At 45.6% G+C, this 20,456-nt stretch overlaps 1 long non-coding RNA gene across 1 annotated transcript; it reads right to left on the reverse strand.

The window, feature by feature from the left end:
* Positions 1–357: 357 nt before the first annotated feature.
* LOC148148160 (uncharacterized) lies at positions 358–20,041 on the reverse strand. Its single transcript, XR_015759326.1, has 4 exons — positions 19,960–20,041; positions 16,406–16,514; positions 12,197–12,303; positions 358–2,723 (listed from the first exon to the last, which is right to left on the reverse strand). It is a non-coding gene; the product is annotated as an uncharacterized LOC148148160 (long non-coding RNA).
* Between the last annotated feature and the right edge of the window lie 415 nt (positions 20,042–20,456).

Consider the following 20,456-nt stretch of genomic DNA (forward strand, 5'->3'; position numbering starts at 1 on the left):
ATGACAAATGCTGCCCCAGCAAGTGATGCCGTGATCCCACGAACAAACAAAACAAATCCAATCGCTGTGGTTAGTTGTGAACTCGCCGGTGTTATTGGAAGGGGACGAATGGGAAGGTTTATGGGGTAAAGGGAGAAGATTGGCATTCGGTGAGGTGATTCTTTGGAGAGCTGATGAGCCAATCAGCCTCTTTATGCACAGTAACAATTCACTGAATATTTCATTCTGAGCCATCTAAGGAATTATCAGGGCAGGGTTTGTAAAGAGGTCAGATTGAATGAGTGTCTCGGTGAACACAAGTGAGACACAGGAACAGAGAGGTTTTGGGATGGATTAAATTTTATTTTATACATTTGCATAGTCATCAACTTTACAGCAATTAAAAAAGGGAACGATCAAGAGAGTGGAATTAGAGCAGCAAATAAATCTTAAACATTTATGCAGCTAAAGGGAATGCTGGGTAAAGATACCGTGGTTAGTGCTTATTTCATTCCAGGAACACCAGCCTCGGAGCACATCCTTCCTGTACCTATCCTATCGAGCTCTTGAAGATTTTTGTTCCTTTGAAGTGTTTCATGTTTAGATACTCTAGAGAAGACAGCTTCAAGCTCCTCAATCTCTCCTGCCAGGGCAATGCTGCTGTTAGAATTCAACTCACTGGTGCATGTTACTGGCTGCTTCATGGACTGGAACTGGCAATTGAGACTGAAAGGTTACTGTATAAAATATCTTCAATGGTATTGCCAGATGCGAGTGGTTTTAGGAAAATGACCTTGACTTACGGGCATTGAGTGTCAGAGCACTTCCTGTTTAGATACAATCTATTGATAACTATTAGAACTGACTTGCACTGGCTCCGTCAAAGTGGTCAGAGCATTATGGCTGTCATCGAAGCTGCCAACAAACTTCCCATGGGTTAAAAATCATAAATGATAGAGTAGCTACGAGGTCTGATGGCACTGTTGGAGTATTGATGTTGTTGTTAATCTGGAGTTGACTGAATTTATATTGTCTCTTTCTGAATCTCAGGATGTCTCGCTGGGCAATAAGTCTCCACAAACAGCAATGAGCAGGGATCATCTGTTTTGATTTAAATTGGGATTATAGCACTGCTGCTTCACAGCACCAGGAACAAGGTTGGAGTCCAGCCTTGGTCAACGGCCTGTGTGGAGTTTGCACATTCTCCCCAGGATAGTGTGGGCCCACTCCAGGTGCTCTGGTTTCCTCCCAGAGTCCAAAGATTTGCGGGTTAGGTGGATCAGTCGTGCTAAATTGTCCACAGTGTCCAGGATTGTGCACACTCGGTGGATCAGCCATGGGAAATGCAGTGTTACAGGGATGGAGTGCTCCAGGTGGGATGCTCTTTGGATGGTTGGTGGGGTTTGATGGGCCAATGCTCTCCTGCCACACTGTCGGGATTCTATTCTAGCATTGAGGATAAAGGCTACACAGCAGTGTGTCCTTGGAGAAGGAGCATGTGGTGTGTATCAATGCTCTCGATGCCTTTAGATAGAGGTGGGCACCACAGGGGATACAATGCTTTATCTCCACTGCTGCCCCCTCACCCTCAACTCTACTTTGATTGAGTCCCTTCCCACTCTGTCATTTGTAATGGTTTGCTTTTCCCGTAATGGGCTTTGTTTGTAAACATTCAATTGGTTACACGGGTGGTTTCCTGCTGGTGATTATATATTAATAAAAACCAAAATGGCGTAATGATGATTTTGATGGTGGGAAGGTTGCTGTGATAACATGTCTGGATAGGAGAAATGGGAAAAAACAACACTTCACAGCTCACAGAATGAGAACTGAAAAGCAGTTAAATCAAACCAAAAGTTCAAACCGGGAGGGAATATTTCCCTGGAGTTTGAGTAACTGGAAAGTGATGGTGTCCGGGAATAGACAGCATTTTGTTTTACAGGGCGTTTGAAATTTTTAAAAACTGTTATATTCAGATAGTCTCATTTCTTTTCTTTTAGTTTTATTTAGTTTTGTTTAATTTAAAAACAAATTCACAAACCTTGTGTTAAAGACAAATGTTAAATTAAATCCATCAAACCGTCCCTCACTGAAAACTGATGTGGAGGTGCAATCTCCTGGAGAGTCCCTGCCCACATCTTCCTACCCGGGCTCCATGGCTATATTCATACCTGGGAGATAGCAGCAGGAGGACACCATTCAGCCTTTCTATCCTGCTCAACCATTCAATGGGAAACAGCTGACCATCCAGCTCAGTCTCCTGTTCCTGCTGTGTTCCAATCCCCTTTCATGACTTTACCTCGAAGAACTATATCTAAGTCCTCCTTTAGCTTCACTGCCATTTGTTCCAGTGACGTTGTTGTGTTACTGTGTAGGTGTAGGCAGGGGTAATGTGATGGTGCTGCCTCCTGGACGATGCACTCAGCGTCCCTCATCATCCTGCAGTAACATCAACGGGGTTTCAGCAACTAGAGATAGAAACCATTTCCAGGATATGGGCATCACTGGCTCAGCCAGCATTTATTCCCCATCTCTAGTTACCCTTGAGAAGATGGTCGTGAGCTGCTGTCTTGAACCATTCACAGTCCATTTGGTGCAGAGAGACGGACAATGCTGGGAGGGAGAGTGTTGCAGGATTTTGGCCGAGTGATTCTCCATCTTTGGTTCTTCAAATGTTGGTTACCTTAATCACAATCTGCACATGATGTTGAGATTTCAGTTGCAAATCTTCACCATCTAGCACCCTGTATAAAGGAATATGTACAGATTAGAAATTCAGAACAGACAATTCTAGTTTCTCTGGAATATTGTTTTCCCCTTTCTTCTCCAAAAGCTGTAACAGTCCAGCCCACTTACTCTCTCCCACCATTCTGACTCTGCTGCCCCCTAATGTACACCCTCCACATTCTCATGGAGTTGCTGATAAACAGATCCATGCCACCACTTCCTGTCCTGGTTAGACTCTGCACCCTTTCTGGGTTCACTTCCTTTCCCTTCAGTTGCTGCAAGTCAATAATGTAACAGCAGAATGAAACAAAAGGAAACAGAAAGGGAGGTGGCAGATCCTGGACAGAAGAGGAACCTTCAGTCTGGGGGAATGGGTCAGATCCTTCTTTGTTTCTCATTGGTCGATTCCAGTGTTATGACGAGTTGGGAATGGAACTTGGTCCCATGTAGGTGTGGTGACACTTTGACCCTCCAACAGATCAATACTACAAGCAAATACGTTCCTCCTCCAGCCAATCAGTGTGAAATACTTTCCACTAGTTACGCCAAAGCACATGCTCCAAAACTCACCCACATTCTGTACTTGTGCACTGCCGGGTTTCCCCACAGACGTGTGGTCCCCGCCTCGGAATTTGGGAGTTGCAGTCCTCATGCAGCCACTGGATCCCTGTCTCTGGAACGTGAATGAAAAGTGTGGGGTGGAAGATGTTGTGTATTGGATCCCCATTCAGTCACACGGGACTTGTGGGCTGTCACTGGGATTTACTGAGACATCCGCTTAGACAACCTGATTTCTGATGTAAGGAACATAGATTCAGCCAATTGGGAGATAGGGAGGTTAATAAGGCGCAGTAGGTTTTAAGCAGAGGTGGCTCAGTGGCTAGCACTGCTGCCTCATAGCGTCAGGGACCTTAGGCGACTGTGTGGAGTTTACACATTCTCCCCATGTTTGCATGGTTTCGTGCAGTTCTCCAGTTTCCTCACACAGTCCAAAGATGTGCAGGTTAGATGGATTGCCCATGCTAAATTGCTGACAGTGTCCATGGACGTGCTGGTTAGACAATTAGCCATGGGAAATGCAATGTTACAGGGAACGAGTGGGTCTGAATGGGATGCTCATCATAGGTTGGTGTGGACTCGATGGATGAATACCCTGTTTCTGCACTATAGGGACTCTATTCTATTCTCATGAAGAAGAATGTACTTATCTCGATATGTTGTGAATCTGTGGAATTCCCTATTCAAAATGCAGTGGATGCCAGGACAATCAGCCAATTTAATGAAGAGATACAGATGTTGAATTTGCAATGAGATGAAGGGTGAGAGAGAGCAGGCGGGAAAATCCAGCTGAGACCGATGTGAGCTCAATCATCACCATATTAAATAGTGGGGCTGGTTCTCCTGTGCCCAGTGCGTCTCTTCTTACGGTAATAACTGGAAAGCTGAATCCAAAACTCACCACCTTCACCAAAGGAGATTTTCGGAAAATGACATAGTCAGGTGAATTAGCGTTCCAAACTTAGCTAGTGAGGAAGTGTGTAGGAGAAAATGATTTTGCAGTTTTAAACTGAGGGGAGACAGTGATTTATGGTTTTAGATTGCGTCGAACATTCGCAGCGTCCAGAGTACGCTGTTGTGAATATCTCTCCTGTCCTTTCTTACAAAGCCAAGGTCACTGACAATGAAAACCAAAACACCTAGGAAACATCGCCTCCCCTCGTAATCTGATAAAAGACTTCTGATAAGTCTGGTTGAACTTACAACATAGATGGAAAGCTGGAAGGATAGATTCACTCTCAAGATCCAGTGCTTAAACAAAAGGAGACTACAATAGGATGAGGCAGGAGTTGGCTAATGTAGGCTGGAAACAAAGACTTTATAGTGGGAAAGTTGACGGACAGTGGAGGAATATCAAAACAACTTTTTGAGGTGCTCAGCAAAAGTATATATCAGGGAAAAGGAAGGACTGTAGGAAAAGGAATAATCTGCCATGGGTGGCTCAGGAAATAAGAGAGTCTATCAAACTGAAATAGAATGCATACAAATTGCCAAAGACCAAGGAGATTAGAAAAACTTTAAAGATCAACAGAAATCGAGATGGGATTGGGGGAGAAAAGTGATGAGTAGCTATCCCCTGGGCCAGAATAGCAGTTTACCCTGCTAGAGGGGAACCTATTGTGTGGGAAACATATGACCTCTGTAATTGTTGAAGCACTTAACTGTTACCATAGAGATAATCCTGATCAAGTTAAAAATCACAGCACACTCCAAAAGCTTGTACTTCCAAATAAACCTGTTGGACTATAACCTGGTGCTGTGTGGTTTTTAACTTTGTCCAACCCACCACCGGCTCCTCCACATCAGAATCCTGATAGACAGCCCCATTGAAACTGAAACGTCTGTCAGATACTTGAGGGAGCCACGGGGGCGTGGGGGAGGGGTGTGTGGTTTAACCACAAAGTGCTGAACTGAACTAGACTTTCTAACTGCCATTGCCATGGAGAGAATACTGAGAGACAGCGTCCAAACACACAAACCACAAAGGTATAAGAATGGGAGCGGCACATCGGACAGGCGGGGAGTTACCTGATGCTGCCTGGAGGTGTTCTGCCTGTACACTATCCAGGTAACAGCCATGTCTCATCAATAAAGACTCAAAGAAGACCTCTCAGAGTTGTGTGCCCAGTTATTCCTATCCAGCAGGGTTCAGGAATATGAGTACACAGCAGTCAGTCTTCACAGTGGAGGATATGAAGAACATGCCAGTAATTGATCAGGAGACTGAGGAAGGTGAGGACCTAGATAACCATTATCGTGAAAGAGTTAGAGCTGGGCAAGCTAATGGAGCGAAAGGTAGACAAGTCTCATTGCCCTGATGGAATACATCCCAGGATACCAACAGAGTTAGTGGGAGAAATAGCAAATGCACTTAGAGTTATAGAATCCGACAGCAGAGACAGGCCTTTTGGCCCAAACTGACCCATGCCGACCAGAATGTCCATCCATACTAACCCCATTTCCCTGCACTTGGCCCATTTGCTTCTGACCCTTTGCTATCCATGTATTTGTCCAAATGTCTTTTACCTGTTGTGAGTGTTCCTGCCTGAACCACTTCCACTGGCAGCTCATTCCATATACATACCACCCTCTGTGTAAAACAGTTGCCCCTCAGCTTCCCTTTTATTCTTTCTCCTCTAACTGATCCAATCAAGCCGTCCAATCCTTGAGTTCCTGGGAAAAAGACTGAGTGCATTCACCTTATCCATGCCTCTCATGGTCTTATACACTTCGAGAAAATAACCCCCTCAGTTTCCTCTGCTCTAAACATAAAATCCTCACTTGTCCAACCTCTCCCTATAACTCAGACCCCTGGCAACATCCTTGTAAATTGTTCTGCACTTTTTACAGTTTAATAACTGAAACCTACATTACATATATCATATTTCCAGTATTTCCCCACGGCGCTGGAACCGACGTGACAATGGCAATGGATTATAATCCATGATCGAGAATGAACTCCTTTACAACAATCCCGTTTTCATAGTGCTTCCCATGGTGCAGGTATCCTTGTCTCTTTCTGGTTGCATGGTTAATTAAAGACTTGCCCTTCCACAAAGCAAAGTTGTGGCTGGGAAATGTGCCATGATTTTTCAGACTTTCAAAAACAAATGAAATTTCTCTCCACACTCACCATGCTGACATGGACTTGGCTGTGTCTCAGTACTTTTGCAGTCACACTGAGATTTGAAATATTAGCCCACGGACAGAATGCACACCTTTCCTTCCAGATGAAAAGGCCAATGATATTCAGATCGGCACGGATCAAGTAACGATCAGATCTGAACATGAAGTTCAATTTGAATTTCTCATCCGCAAATCCACCCTTTCAGTACCATACAACATAGCACACAAGTTACCACTGTTAATACAGGATGGAAATTCATAAGACAATTGTAGATTAAACTGTAGTTTCCTTGTTCCCCCAAAGCTTTAAACCTCAGTCTCACAATTTCTCTCTTCTGTGAACTGAAATCCAAACCAATCCCCCACTCCTTTCCTCCACACCCAGTTCTCACACACTCTCTCTTCGAATTCAGTTTCCTAGCTCCTGATGAGAACCATCCTGCAGACACTGCTTCCTGCACACTCTGACCAAGACCCATCTTACTAAACTGAGCCAAATTAGAATTCTAACTGCAGACCCATCCTTGTCCCTTTCCATAACAACCCTGAATCTTCACAAAAGAGTTCTGATAACTTTCTGCAAAACGCTGCACCACTGATAGTCTGATCACATGTCAGGGTAGCAAGAAAAGGGCCATTCCTCTGGGTCCTGCTCCCAGAGGGATGAAGCTGCTAATGATAGATTAATCCCTCACACCCACAGCCTCCTTCAGGCACTGACCTATACTGCGCATACTCCCACAGTTGCCAGCACTGCACCCATGCACTGGTCTCCCCTCCTACAGCACATGCTCCCGATCATACAGGAGTGCGGGTGATTGACAGCAGCTGCTGCCCAATATATCAGAATCCCTACAGTATGGAAACAGGTCCTTCGGCCAAACAAGTCCAGACCAACCCATTCCCCCTAACTAATGTAACTAATACTATGGGCGATTTAGAATGGCCAATTCACCTGACCTGGGCATCTTTGGATTGTGGGAGGAAACCGGAGCACCCGAAGGAAACCCGCTCAGACACAGGGAGAATGCGCAAACTCCACACAGACAGTCGCCGTGGCCGGAATCGAACCCGGGTACCTGGTGCTGTGAGGCAGCAGTGCTAACCACTGTGCCGTCTCTATTGACGGGAGGGGGCGGGGCTGGAGGACTGGGTCAATGGGATTGTTAACAATGAATGAATCCGGAGGACACTGAGGGATGGACAGGTCAGTGAGGGACAGGATCAGTGCAGCAGCAGGAGGGGATACTGGACAAACTAAGCAATGGGAGAGTCTGACAGGAGAGAAACTACAGGAAGGTTCTGTTTGGAGGCTCAGGCAGGGACAGCTGGGAGACAGTATGGCCTGGTGGCTTGGGCAGGTTTACTAATCAGCCTCTTCAAAGATGCTGTTACTCAACTCTGAGCCTGATCCTCCTAGTCCAGAGGTAAGGACACTTACATTATTTCCAGGTGGGCAAGGGATACAGGCACTGCCTTTCAAAAGGAACTCACCTGTATTGGTGACATTAACAAGACGCAATACAGAGTCACTGACAAAATGCTGGTGTACTTGAACTTCATCCAGAATATTAACACCTATAACTGGGCAACGCAGACCCCAATGTACAGAGTTAAATCCTGGATACTAATAACAGCTTTGTGCATGGGAAATCATATCTCATGAATTTGACTCAGTTTTTTTGAAGAAGTAACAAAGAGGATTGCTGAGGTCAGAGCATGGATATGGTCTACATAGACTTCAGTAACGTGTTTGACAAGGTTCCTCATGGGAGACTGGTCAGTAAGGTTAGATCGCATGGAGTACAGAACTGGCCCGAAGGTAGAAGGCAGAGGGTGCTTTTCAGGCTGGAGGCCTGTGACCAGTGGAGTGTCACAAGTATCCGTGTGGGATCCACAACGTTTCGCCATTTATATCCATGATTTGGATGTGAACATAAGAGGTATTGTAAGTACGTTTGCAGGTGACACCAAAATGGGAGGTGTAGTAGACAGTGAAAAGATTACCTCAGAGTACAAGAGGATCTGAATCAGATGGGTGAATGGACTGAGGAGTTCAGTTTAGAAAAATGCGAGCTGCTGAATTTTGGAAAAGCAAACTTTAGCAGGATTTATACAGTTAATAGCAAGTTCCTGGGGAATGCTGCTAAATAAAGAGTCCTTGGAGTGCAGGTTCATAGTTCATTGACAGTAGAGTAGCAAGTAGATAGGATAGTGAAGACGGCAGTTGGTCTGCTTGTCTTTATTGGTCAGAGCATTGAGTATAGGGGTTTGGAAGGTCATATTGCGGCTGTACAGGACATTACAAAAGTTGCTGAATCAATATTCCATATCATTCTGTTCTCCTTCCTTTCAGATGGATGTTCTTAAACTTTAAAGAGATCAGAAAAGAATTATAGCATGCTGCCAGGGTTGGATAGGCTGTTTTCCCTGAAGTGTCAGAGGCTGAATGGTGACCTGAAAGAGATTTTTCAAATCAGGCTGGGCATGGATACGGTAAATAAACAAGATATTTGCCCTGCAGTGGGGGGAGTACAGAACTAGGGGACTGGGAGGGAGGGTAGGCAGACAGGGGGTGTGTGGATCGAGAGGGGTGAGACAGAAATGGCTGGGGAAAGAGGGGGGGTGACAGAGAGGGTGGCACAGAGACGGGTGGGGACAGAAAGTGGGATTAAAGAGGACAGGGGGAACGGGGGGAGGCTGACAGAAAGGGGGAACAGGCCGACGGGGGGTGGGTGGGGGTGGTAAAACAGGCCGACAGAGGGGAGGGACGGACAGAGTGGGGGGAGACGGAGGGGGGGGGGGGGAGCAGACAGAGCGGGAGAGACGGGGGGAACAGAGGGGGAAGATGGAGAGTTATTTTCTAGATCTAAAACTCAACCTTGTTCCTGCTTTCTCCTCCTCACCTTAATTCCCTATGGAGGGCTCAGAACAACTGTATAGTTCTTGGAAAGGAGAGTTTCAGGGAGATCAGGTGCTGAAAGTGGCATTTGGGACACTAACATTGAATGGAATGTGCTGATTCGATTCGATTCCACTGTCTGTGTGGTGTTTGCACATTCTCCCTGTGTGTCTGCGTGGGCTTCCTCTGGGTGCTCTTTATTTCCGCCCACAAATCCAAAGACATGCAGGTTAGCTGGATTAGCTTTGGGTCATGGTAGGTTACAGAGTTAGGGTGGAATGCTGTTCCGATGGTTGGTATGGTCTCATGGGCCGAAAGGCCTGCTTCCACACTGTAGGGATTCTATCACTGAGTATAGGGGTTAGGAGGTCACGTTGTGGCTGAGTAGGGCATTGGTGAGGCCAGTTTTAGAATACTGCATTCAATTGTGGTCTCCCTGATTTCAGAAAGATGTTACGAGAATAGGACTCAACCTCTTAATGACAAGTTCCTGGGAAGTGTTGACAGACAAACAGACCATGCAGTGTGGGTGGATAGTTCCTTGAAAGTGTTGTTGAAGGTAGACAGGTCGGTGAAGGTGGTGTGCTGTATGCTAGCTGTTATTGGGCAGTGCATTGAGTATAGGAGTTGGGAGATCATGTTCCGGTTGTACAGTTTATTGGCTCGGCCACTTTTGGAATCCCATACTGCTTTCAATTCCAGTCTCCCTGCCAAAGGAAAGATGTTGGGAAACTTGCAAAAGTTCAGAAAAGTTTTTCCAGGGTTTTGCCAGTATTGGAACATTTGAACCATAGGGAGAGGCTGAATAGGCTGAGGCTATTTCCCTGCAGCACTGGACACGTTAGGTGGCTTTATCGATCTTTATAAAATTATGAGGAGCAATGATAGGATGACCAGTCATGGTTTCTTTTTTCCCAGGTCGGGGAGACGAAACAAATATGAATCTTTTTTCCAAGGTGGAAATGACAAATTCTATAGGAGAGATGGCAAGTTTAAAGGATATGAAAACCGAAACAACTGAAGATGCTGTAAACCAGGAAGAGAAACAGAAGTTTCTGGAAAAGCTCAGCAGGTCTAGCAGCATCTGTGAAAAGAAATTAGAGTTAACGTATCTGAGGAAGGGTGACCAGACCCGAAACTTTAACTGATGTTTTCTTCACAGATGTTGCATGACCTGCTGAGCATTTCCAACAACATCTGTGCAAGTTTAAACGGAGTTGTTTGGAGTATATACCTGAGAGTAACTTTATAAAGTGCGAGTCAGACCACATCTGGAGTAATAACAGAAGTTTTGGTCCCTTTATTTAAGGAAATGTGTCATTTCATCAGAGGCATTTCACAGAAAATTGACTGGGATGAACCCTGGTTTGCAGGGATTATCTTTTAAGAAAAGGCTGAAGAAATTGGGTCTCTACTTGCTGGATTTGGGAAGAATGAGAGGTGATCGCATTGTAACATGTAGGATTCTTAAGGGGTTTGACAGGGTAAATACTGAGCGGAAGTTTCCCAACATGAGGGAGTCTGGAACCAGATTCTGGGTCACTCACGGAATCATGGGTTCTGTTTTGGATTCGTCAAGTTTAAGACAACACCGACATGAATCAGGGGTTTCAGTAGCAATGGAGCTGTGGTGAGGTGGAGATAAGCAAAATTTTAAGAGATTGGAATTCCTGGTGTTTGTGATTGTGTCGATGTCTGATCAGAAGGTCATCTTGTGGTCAGATATGAGAGCAATATTGTGAACGGTGCGGTTCTGTCTCAGATAGTTCCCAGTGGGAGGGAGGGGCTCAGCAATAAGGGAAAGTAATTTGTAATAGCAACTGAAGACAATGGCTTTAACCATTGCAACGTTTCGTTGCAGGAAATTGCAGCCAATCGCGTAGTGGGAGCGTGATGAGCAGTTTGATAACTGAGTAATGGAGAGCGATGATGATGAGGGAGAGCTGGGCATTGTCAGTGTACATGTGAAACCTAACACGGTACTTTTGGACGATGTCACCTCCTGGCAGTATGTAGGTGAGAAACAGGAGGGACCGAGGAGAGATCCTTAAGGGACACCAAATACAAGGAATTAAGAAAGGAAAGGGAGAGTTGGGATGGAGCAGGTTTTTCCAACAACGGTGGGGTCAAATATTAGTTTGCAGCAGAATGGGAGAGAAGGACATAACCAGAAAAGACAGAGAGATAGAACAAGGAACAATATCTGTGAATTGGCGAGGGGGAGCGATGAAGAGGAGGAGCAGCCCAACTCCAAAAGCACTATTCCTACATTAGTGACATCACCCAACTCCACCCTAGTCTCAGCTCATTTACTGAAATACTCGTCTATCCCTGTGTTATCTCCAGACTTCATTATCCAAACACAGTCCTGGCCAACCTCCCACATTCAACTTACATGTAATCTCAAGAGTATCTAAAACCCTACTGCCCAAGTGCTCACTTGTACCAAACCTTGTTGATCCATCAAAAGGCTCCTATTAACAAGCAACAATTTAACATTCTCACCTTTGATGTAAATCCTGGCTGTGAACATCCCTGTCTCCCTGCACCACACAACCTGTGAGACCCCGACAACTCATTTTCTTTCAGACTCCCAACGATGTGTTTATTCATTGCTTCACCTGTCCAGCTGTTTCTACTGTTACCAAGACAACACGGTCTGGAATTCCCACCCTAACCCTCTCAGACCTGCTTTCCTCCTTTAAGGTATTCCTGAAAACCTGTTTATTTGGCAATTCTTTTGAGCACCTGACCTAATATTCCCATCTGTGGCCTTATGTCAGAAGTTCTCAATAGTATTTCTGTGGAATTATAAACATGATAAAAAAAAAAACTGTTGATGATTTGCACATACATTGTGAACTTTTCACTGTCGCTGAGTGAATAATCGAAAACAGCTCTTACCCAAACACATTGTGGGAGCACCTTCACCACACGAATGGCAGCTGTACAAGGAAGTCAAACATCACCTTCTCCCCAGGCAATGGGGCTTTGGCATTGATCATTGGTATCTGTGGAGGGAGAAACACACAGTTGATATTTCAGGGAGTGCAAAATGCATTATAGGGAGGGAAAATGGTGCAGAATTTGGGATTTTCAAATGTGCGTTTTAGAATATGCACTAAGTTCTGTAAAACCTCTCATCCCATACCATGAAAATTTCCTCCTCTTCCTGGTCAATATGTCTTTCATTTCCCCTGCCTTTCACCTTCACACATTGCCAATGCCTTGGCCACAACAACACTGTGCCGTCAGTGAAGTTTATCACGTGGTTGAGTATAGTCCCGCCCCTCATTCACTCCAATTGGTTGAAGGCCCAACTAGCACCTCTAGCCCCCGAACCCCACTCTTATTGGTCCTGCGCTGACATCAATCATCCGAGGCCCATTGTGCGCTGGAGCATGTTCAGTGCTTCCTGCTTTTGCTGCTGTTCATCAGGTGTAAGAAAGAGAGGGCTCATCCCTGTTTCTCCTGATGTCAGACAATAACAACAACTACCTGCATTGTACGGAGCCTTTCACACTGACAAATCTCCAAAAATGCTTCATGAATGATGGAAACGTTGATTAAAGAGAACGATTTTTAGATACATCTTTAAGGCGGACAGAGGGTGTTCGGGAGGATATTCCAAAGGTTTGTGTCCTTGGCAGCTTCAATCGTGGAGTGATATAGGTGGGCAACAGCTTACAATGGAGACAGTGGCTAACCATAGGTTAACAACGTCATGTCGTAGCCCCCTACCCCACACACCAGGCCTTGTTCTCACAGCCTGCCATTACACATTACCTATGGTTAGCCACTAACAGTCTCCATTAACAGCTAGTCACCCTCCTCCAGCCAGATGGTTATCCTTTATCCAACTGTTCTTCTCACTCTATCCCCACCTATCCTTTACTCCTTTTATCCTTCCCCCACACTATTTTCTGCACATAAACTGACTTTTATTCTCAGTAACATCTGTTCTGTGGAAGGGACACCGGATCTTAAACTTTAACTCTGATTTTTCTTCACAGATGCTGCCAGACCTGCTGCGCTTTTCCAGAACGTCCTGGTTGTTGTTTCTGATTTACATCTTCAGCAGTTCTTTTGGTTTTAATTTACCGGTAGTTTGTAATTCAGGTCCAACAGCCTCTGTCCCAGTCTCTGCTGTCTCTCCCAACCCCAAACAGTGACACTGCACCTGCACAGCTCATGGACAGGTGTTGTCTTGCTGGCCACACCCCTCATTCAATCCCATTGGCTGCAGGACCACACAGACTCTCCTCCCATTGGTCTAGAGCTGCCGTCAATCAGCCGGGCCCCATTGTGATGAGTGTGGAGGGCTAATCCCTCTCTCTGTCCTGGGATGAGCTTCATCATTCACAGTGAATGGGGCAGTATCACAGAGCACAGGACCTGGGGGCTATTCAGCCCATTGGGGCTGTACTCTCTCCCTCTGGAGATGCTGCAAGTCTGTCCCAAGTCCCCTCCGATGTGCCCACAGGCTCCCAAATCTTTCCTTAAAAAGTAAATTCCAAGTCTGTTTCAGAATACCTGCTGAATCTGTGTCGTTCAGATTGTTCCAGGTGCTCAGAACTTTGAGTAAAATAGTGTTCACATTTTCACCTTGTATTATTTGCCAATTACTTGAAAGTAGTTACTAAAAATTGTGACAGTGTTAACAATTCCTCTCTCTCTGCAAATTCAAGACCTTGGAACCAAATCTGCACCAGATCGAAATCACTGCTTCACCTTCTCAGCTCCAAGGATACTTATGTGTGCTTCAGCTAGCTCTCCACACAATAGAGGAATACATCTTAATTTATTAAGATCAAAGAAACAGACCTTCAGTCCAATTCGTCTGTGCCAACAAGGAATCCAAAACTAATGGATTCCCATTTACCATCTATTGGCCTGTATCCATCGAAACCATTCTTATTCATGTACCCAATTGGAAGCCTTTTTAATGTTGTGACTTTGTCAGCCTCCACTACTTCATCTGGTAGCTCCTCCCATACACACACACCACACTCAGCTTGAAAACGTTGCCACTTATATCCCTTTTAAATCTTTGCCCTCTCAACTTCAACCCATGTGCTCTCGTTTTGGATGCACCTAACCTGAGGGAAAAGGACGCCAGCTGCTCACCTTATCCACGCCCCTCGTGATTTTATAAATCTCCATGAAGTCACCTCTCAGTCTTTGACTCTCCAGATAAAATAGCCCTAGCCTATTCAGCCTCTCCCTGAAGGCCAAATCCTCCAATCCTGGCAACGTTTTTGTAAATCTTATCCAAACCTTTTCAGGTTTCACAACATCCTTCCCAGAACAGGGAAAGTCAAACTGAAATCAGAATTCCAGATGTGGCTTAATCAACGTCCTGTCCAGCCACAGTATGACGTCCCAGCTTCTGTATTCAATGCATTGACCAAAAACGGAGAGTGTTAATGGAGTCCCATTTGCCAGCGGTTCACTCTTATCCCTCTAAAACCTTCCTCTTCATGTACCCAATCAAATGCCTTTTAAATGCTGCAATTGTACTAGCCTCCACCCCTTCCTCTGGCAGCTCATTCCATACTTGCAATGCCCTCAACATGAATAAGATGCCGCTTAGATCCCTTTTAAATCTTTTCCCTCTCACCTTAAGCCTGTACCATCTAGTTCTGGACCCAACGAACTTGGGAATCAGTGCCCTGTCCACCCAGGCATAAGCCCTTCTTCGGGAAGGGCTTATGCCCGAAACGTCGATTCTCCTGTTCCCTGGATGCTGCCTGACCTGCTGCGCTTTTCCAGCAACACATTTTCAGCTCTGATCTCCAGCATCTGCAGACCTCACTTTTACCTCAGGAGAGGCCCAACAATCACTTCACTAGATTTCCAGAAAGTTCCAGAATACACCCGATCATTTTCCAGGGCTTTATCCACCTTGATGCGATTTAAGACATCCAGTACCACCTCCTCTGTAACATGGACACTTTTCAAGTTATCACTGTTTATTTCTCCAAACTCTCAAGCTTCCATATACTTCTCCAGTAAAAATGGCGTGAAATATTTGCATATCTTTCGCACTCCCTGTGGTTCCATAGACAGCCTTGTTGACCTTTAAGGGATCCTATTCTCTGGTCCAGCTAATCTTTTGTCTGTGATATATTTGTTTAATCTCTTTGAATTCTATTCCAGGACATCCCAGAAAGGCCTACTTCACGGACCGGAAATTTCCTCTGACTTGATCAACACATACCCTCCACTTCCCGCACCTCCGCCTTTACCCCACCCCTCCAGCCACAATAAAGAATATAACCCTGCGGTCTTCACCTTCCACCCCACTAATCTCCAGATACAGCACATTAACCTCTGTCATTTCTGCTACCTAAAGTCAGACCCCACCACCAGAGACATATTTCCCTCCCCACCTTTATCTGTGTTCCGCAGAGACCATTCCCGCTGCGCCTTCCTTGTTCGGTCCACACCCTCCCACCAACCCACGCTCCACATCCTTGACCCTCCCTTGCCGCCATGGGAGATGTAAAACATGCGGCCACACCTCCTTCTGACATCTGTCCAAGTTCCCAAAAGGATCTTTTCACATCAGGCAGAGATTTGCCTGCCCATCCCAAAACCTCATATACTGCATCTAGACACTATGGGAAGAAGGGCTTATGCCAGAAACGTCGATTCTCCTGTTCCTTGGATGCTGCCTGACCTGCTGCGCTTTTCCAGCAACACATTTTCAGCACTGGGGAGAATGTGCCAACTCTAACAAAGACAGTTGCCCGAGGCTGGAATCAAACCCAGGTCCCTGGTGCTGAGGAAGCAGAGCTAACCACTGAGCCACAATACTCTGGGATCTTTGGTGCTGATGCGCTGCCCCGCTGATACCTCAGTCACTCACCCTGCCTCATTTCCTAAGAGGCAGTGATGACGGAGTGAAATTATCGCCAGACAGTTAATCCAGAGACCCAGATAAGGTTCTGGTGACCCGGGTTTGAATCCCATCACGGCAGATTTTGGAACGTGAATTCAATAAATATCTGGAAAAAATAATCTAGTGACAACAAGGATTCCACTGTCAATTGTTGGAAAAACCAATGTGGTTCACTAATGACCTTTAGGGAAGGAAATTGCCATCCTTACCTGGCCTGGTCTGCATGGGACTCCAGACCTATAGCAACGTGGTTGACTCTTAACTGCCCTCTGGGTAAACGCAGCAATAAATGCTAGCCGAGCCAGTGACAGCCTCATCCTGTGAATAAATAAAGAAACAGGTCAGGTTTTGTTCCTTCTCTAGTAGGTACATCCTACAAACTGAATCTGAAATGTTCTCGTACACACTGAACAAATACCTTTCCATCCAAGCCCTTAACACTACAGCACTCCGAGGCCATGTTGGTAAAGTTAAAACCCCTTATCATTGCATCCATATTATTCTTACAGATAACTGAGGTCTCCTGGCAAAATTGTGTCTCAATTCCCCGCTGACTATTGGGAGAGAGTCTATAATACAATCCCAGTAAGATGGTCATCCCTTTCTTATTTCTCAGTACCACCCAAATAACTTGCCTGGTGGTACTCCCAGGAATATCATCCCGAAGCCCAAGCATAATGTTGTCCTAATCAAAAGTGGGCGGCACGGTGGCACAGTGGTTAGCACTGCTGCCTCACAGCGCCTGAGACCCGGGTTCAATTCCCGCCTCAGGCGACTGACTGTGTGGAGTTTGCACATTCTCCCCGTGTCTGCGTGGGTTTCCTCCGGGTGCTCCGGTTTCCTCCCACAGTCCAAAGATGTGCAGGGTCAGGTGAATTGGCCATGCTAAATTGCCCGTAGTGTTAGGTAAGGGGTAAATGTAGGGGTATGGGTGGGTTTCGCTTCGGCGGGTCGGTGTGGACTTGTTGGGCCGAAGGGCCTGTTTCCACACTGTAATGTAATCTAATCTAATGTAATCTAAAATGTAATCTAATCTAAAAACACCTCTCTCCCTGCTCTGTTGCCCCCTTTCTAAACTTGCTATAGCATCTATACCCTGGAACATTAATCTGCTAGTCCTATCCATCCCTGAGTGATGCCTCTGTAATTGCTGTAATATCCCAGTGCCATGTTCAAAACCATAACCTGAGCCCACCTGCCTGACCTGTCAGGTCTCTTGCACTGAAATAAATGCAGTGCAACTGGTCCGTCGCACCTCATTCTGTGACTTGCTCTTGCCTGCCTTGACAGTCTGACTGGTGAACAGTACCAGCCTCAGACTCACCTCTTTTCTCACTATCTCTTTAGGATTACCCAGACTCCTTCACTGGTTTAATGCCTCCCGAGTGGCACTAGCAAATCTCCCTGATCGTCAGGACCCCATGCTTTCCCCTTCCTATGCCATTGGTACTAATGTACAATGTCCTCCCACTGGTTATTTTCCCTTTTGAGAATATTCTGCTCCCTCTGTGAGACATCCTTGACACTGGCACCAGAGAGACACCACTCCATTCTGATGTCTCACTGTCAGCTGCAGAAACGGCAGACTGTGCCCCTGACGAGAGCGTCACCTATCATCATCGATCATGTGGAACTGGATATACCTCACATTATGTTAGAAGCCAGTCTCAGTACCAGTAACTTGGCTGTCAGTGCTACATTCCCCTGAAAGTCTATTACCACCTACATTTTCCAAAACAATACACTTGCCTGAGATGGGGACAGCCACAGGAGACTCCTGCAGTACCGACCTACCCCCGCCCCCCCTAGCTTTCCTGGCGGTAACCCATCTACCTGACTGTTTCTGCAGTATCCTGCATTCCTGAGACTGCCACCTATCACACCCCCCGGCTCCTGTCAATTCCTCACTGCCTTTAATCACTCCTCCACCAATCCATGCGATCCAATAGGATTTGCAATCACACTTGCTGCAGTCATAATCATCAGGATCATTGAAACTCTCCCTAATCTCCCACATCCGACAGGAACAGCACGCCACTCTACAACAGGCCATCTCTCCGCCTTAATCTACAGACCAAGACAAAGGCACAGTCTTACTGCTCGAAAAATACTGTTCGAGAATAACTTAATGCTTACGGTTCATATCTTAAACATTTAATCAAGGGACCGTAAGACATTAAAAAGAAATCCTCACCTTACTCATTGTAGATTGAATAAAATAAAATCGACTAAGATTGATATTAGAAGAGACTGAAACTCATTGAGCTGATCCCCGGCTCGGAGTACTTCCAAGGGTGAGGTCTCTCTGAGGGCAGCTGTGAAACGTCTCTGTTTCTCTTCTCTGCCCACTCAATTTCCAAAGAGGTTTTTAACTTCACAGCAAGTCAGCTCAGAGAGGTCACTGCTTGGTTTTATTCACTTGGGGTTGCCTTTGCTGCCCTGACCAGTATTTACTGGCCACCTTTACTTGTCTTGGAGAAAGTGGTGGTGAACCGCCTCCCTGAAATGCTGCAGTCCATGTACACCACAGTGATGTTTGGACAACAATCCCCCTCTGGCCCCACATCCCTCCCTGTCTCTGTAATCCCCCACCCGCTTCAGAAATTACATGTTGGTGGCATAAGATTTTTATTTGGATTCATTTTTGTTTAATAACCCCCCCCCCCAAAAAAAAAGTGAAATATTTCACCCCCCAAACAAATTTCTGTTGATTGACCTTTCGGAGAGGCTGACACATGGACGTTGCAGTATTTTATCTCACATTGTACACCTAGAATTATGGAACTTTCTTTTAAACATTGCTAAAAGGGAGGCAATGGCTTAATGGTATTCCTGCCAGATGAGTGACATGTGCAATGTTCCGAGGATTAGGGATAGAATCCCAACATGGCTAATGGTGGCATCGGAATTCAATACAATCTCGAATGAAAAGGCGAATGATGACCTTGAAACTATTGTCAATTGTTAGAAACCCACCTGGTTCACTAATATCCTGTAGGGAAGGAAATGGTCATCCTCACCTGGTCTGGCCAACATGTGACTCCAGACCCACAGCAATGTGGTTGACTCAACTGCCCTCAGGAAAAATACTTTACAAACTGTTAACAAATACTCCGCAGGTATCACTTAAAAACTGGCTGTTCACATTGGGACCATGTGAATATCTGAAGGGCCTGAACTAAAACTGAGTTTCAGCTTCACCTTCTCCTTGTCTCACATCAGTCTGTTTACACCCAACTCCAGAACACTCTCATTGAGCCAAGCAGCCCTCACAGTTGCAGCCCTGTCATCTTCATTGTCTGCTCATACCTACATTGCCCTCAGCCTCCAATGCATCTCAATGGGAGCTCAGGAACAGCACCTCATCTTTCAATTCAGCCCTTTGTAACCCCAGAGTCAACATGGACATCAGCAGTTTCTGAATGAACAGACAGTTGTCAGAAGCTGGAACATTCCACCTGAAAAGGTACTGGAATTTGAGTCCAAAAGGATTTTTAATGGGAAGTTTGCAGGTAATTGAAAATATGAAGTTTACATGTTAGCATCATGAAGTGGGTGGTTGGGTCAAAATCTGAGAGTTCGTACAAAGAGACGAGGTGTAATTTGGATAAATCTGTGCTCCCCCTCAGGCCAATATCTCCTTCCTCAGCTGCAGGGCCCAGAACAGAGCACACACCCAAAGGGTGATCCAACCACAAATTTGTACATCTTTCTGCTTAACAAAAATATTGGAGATATCTTCCCACAAACAGAACAGACAAACCTTTCTCCTTCCACAGTTAAATGCCAATGATATTCAGATCCTGATGACTCCATTGACTGTAAAAACGTGCTTTTGAGATCCCAGCCTCAATTATTCTGATTTAATATCCTATGAAATGAATTCACAAAACAAACCTCACAGTCAGTACAGGAAGAATTAAAGACATACTTTTTTCTTGGTATGTGCTTGATGTGTAAATGCCTCTCTTCAAGTTGCACGCCTCCCCCCACCCATCATAGGAAGGGGACATGCACATGCGCTTCACTGTACCTTACCCCCAATAAAAATGGAGGCCATATCCCAGAACCTTTCACCGCCTGAGGGCCGCAGCCATTTTCCCGTCTGCTGCAAACGCAGGATTAAGAGTTTCTAATTCAAACTTACGAACCACACAGAGTGTAATTAAAACTTCCCAGTCTAAAGTGACTCATTATCTCCCTGTCTCTGAGGCCACTCTCCCCTTTCCTGTTTGCGTCTCGCACATTCACCAACGGCCG

Source organism: Chiloscyllium plagiosum, unplaced genomic scaffold (genome assembly GCF_037043375.1).
Source record: "Chiloscyllium plagiosum isolate Xiang-an unplaced genomic scaffold, Cpla_swu_hap1 HiC_scaffold_14, whole genome shotgun sequence".
Lineage (NCBI taxonomy): Eukaryota > Metazoa > Chordata > Chondrichthyes > Orectolobiformes > Hemiscylliidae > Chiloscyllium > Chiloscyllium plagiosum.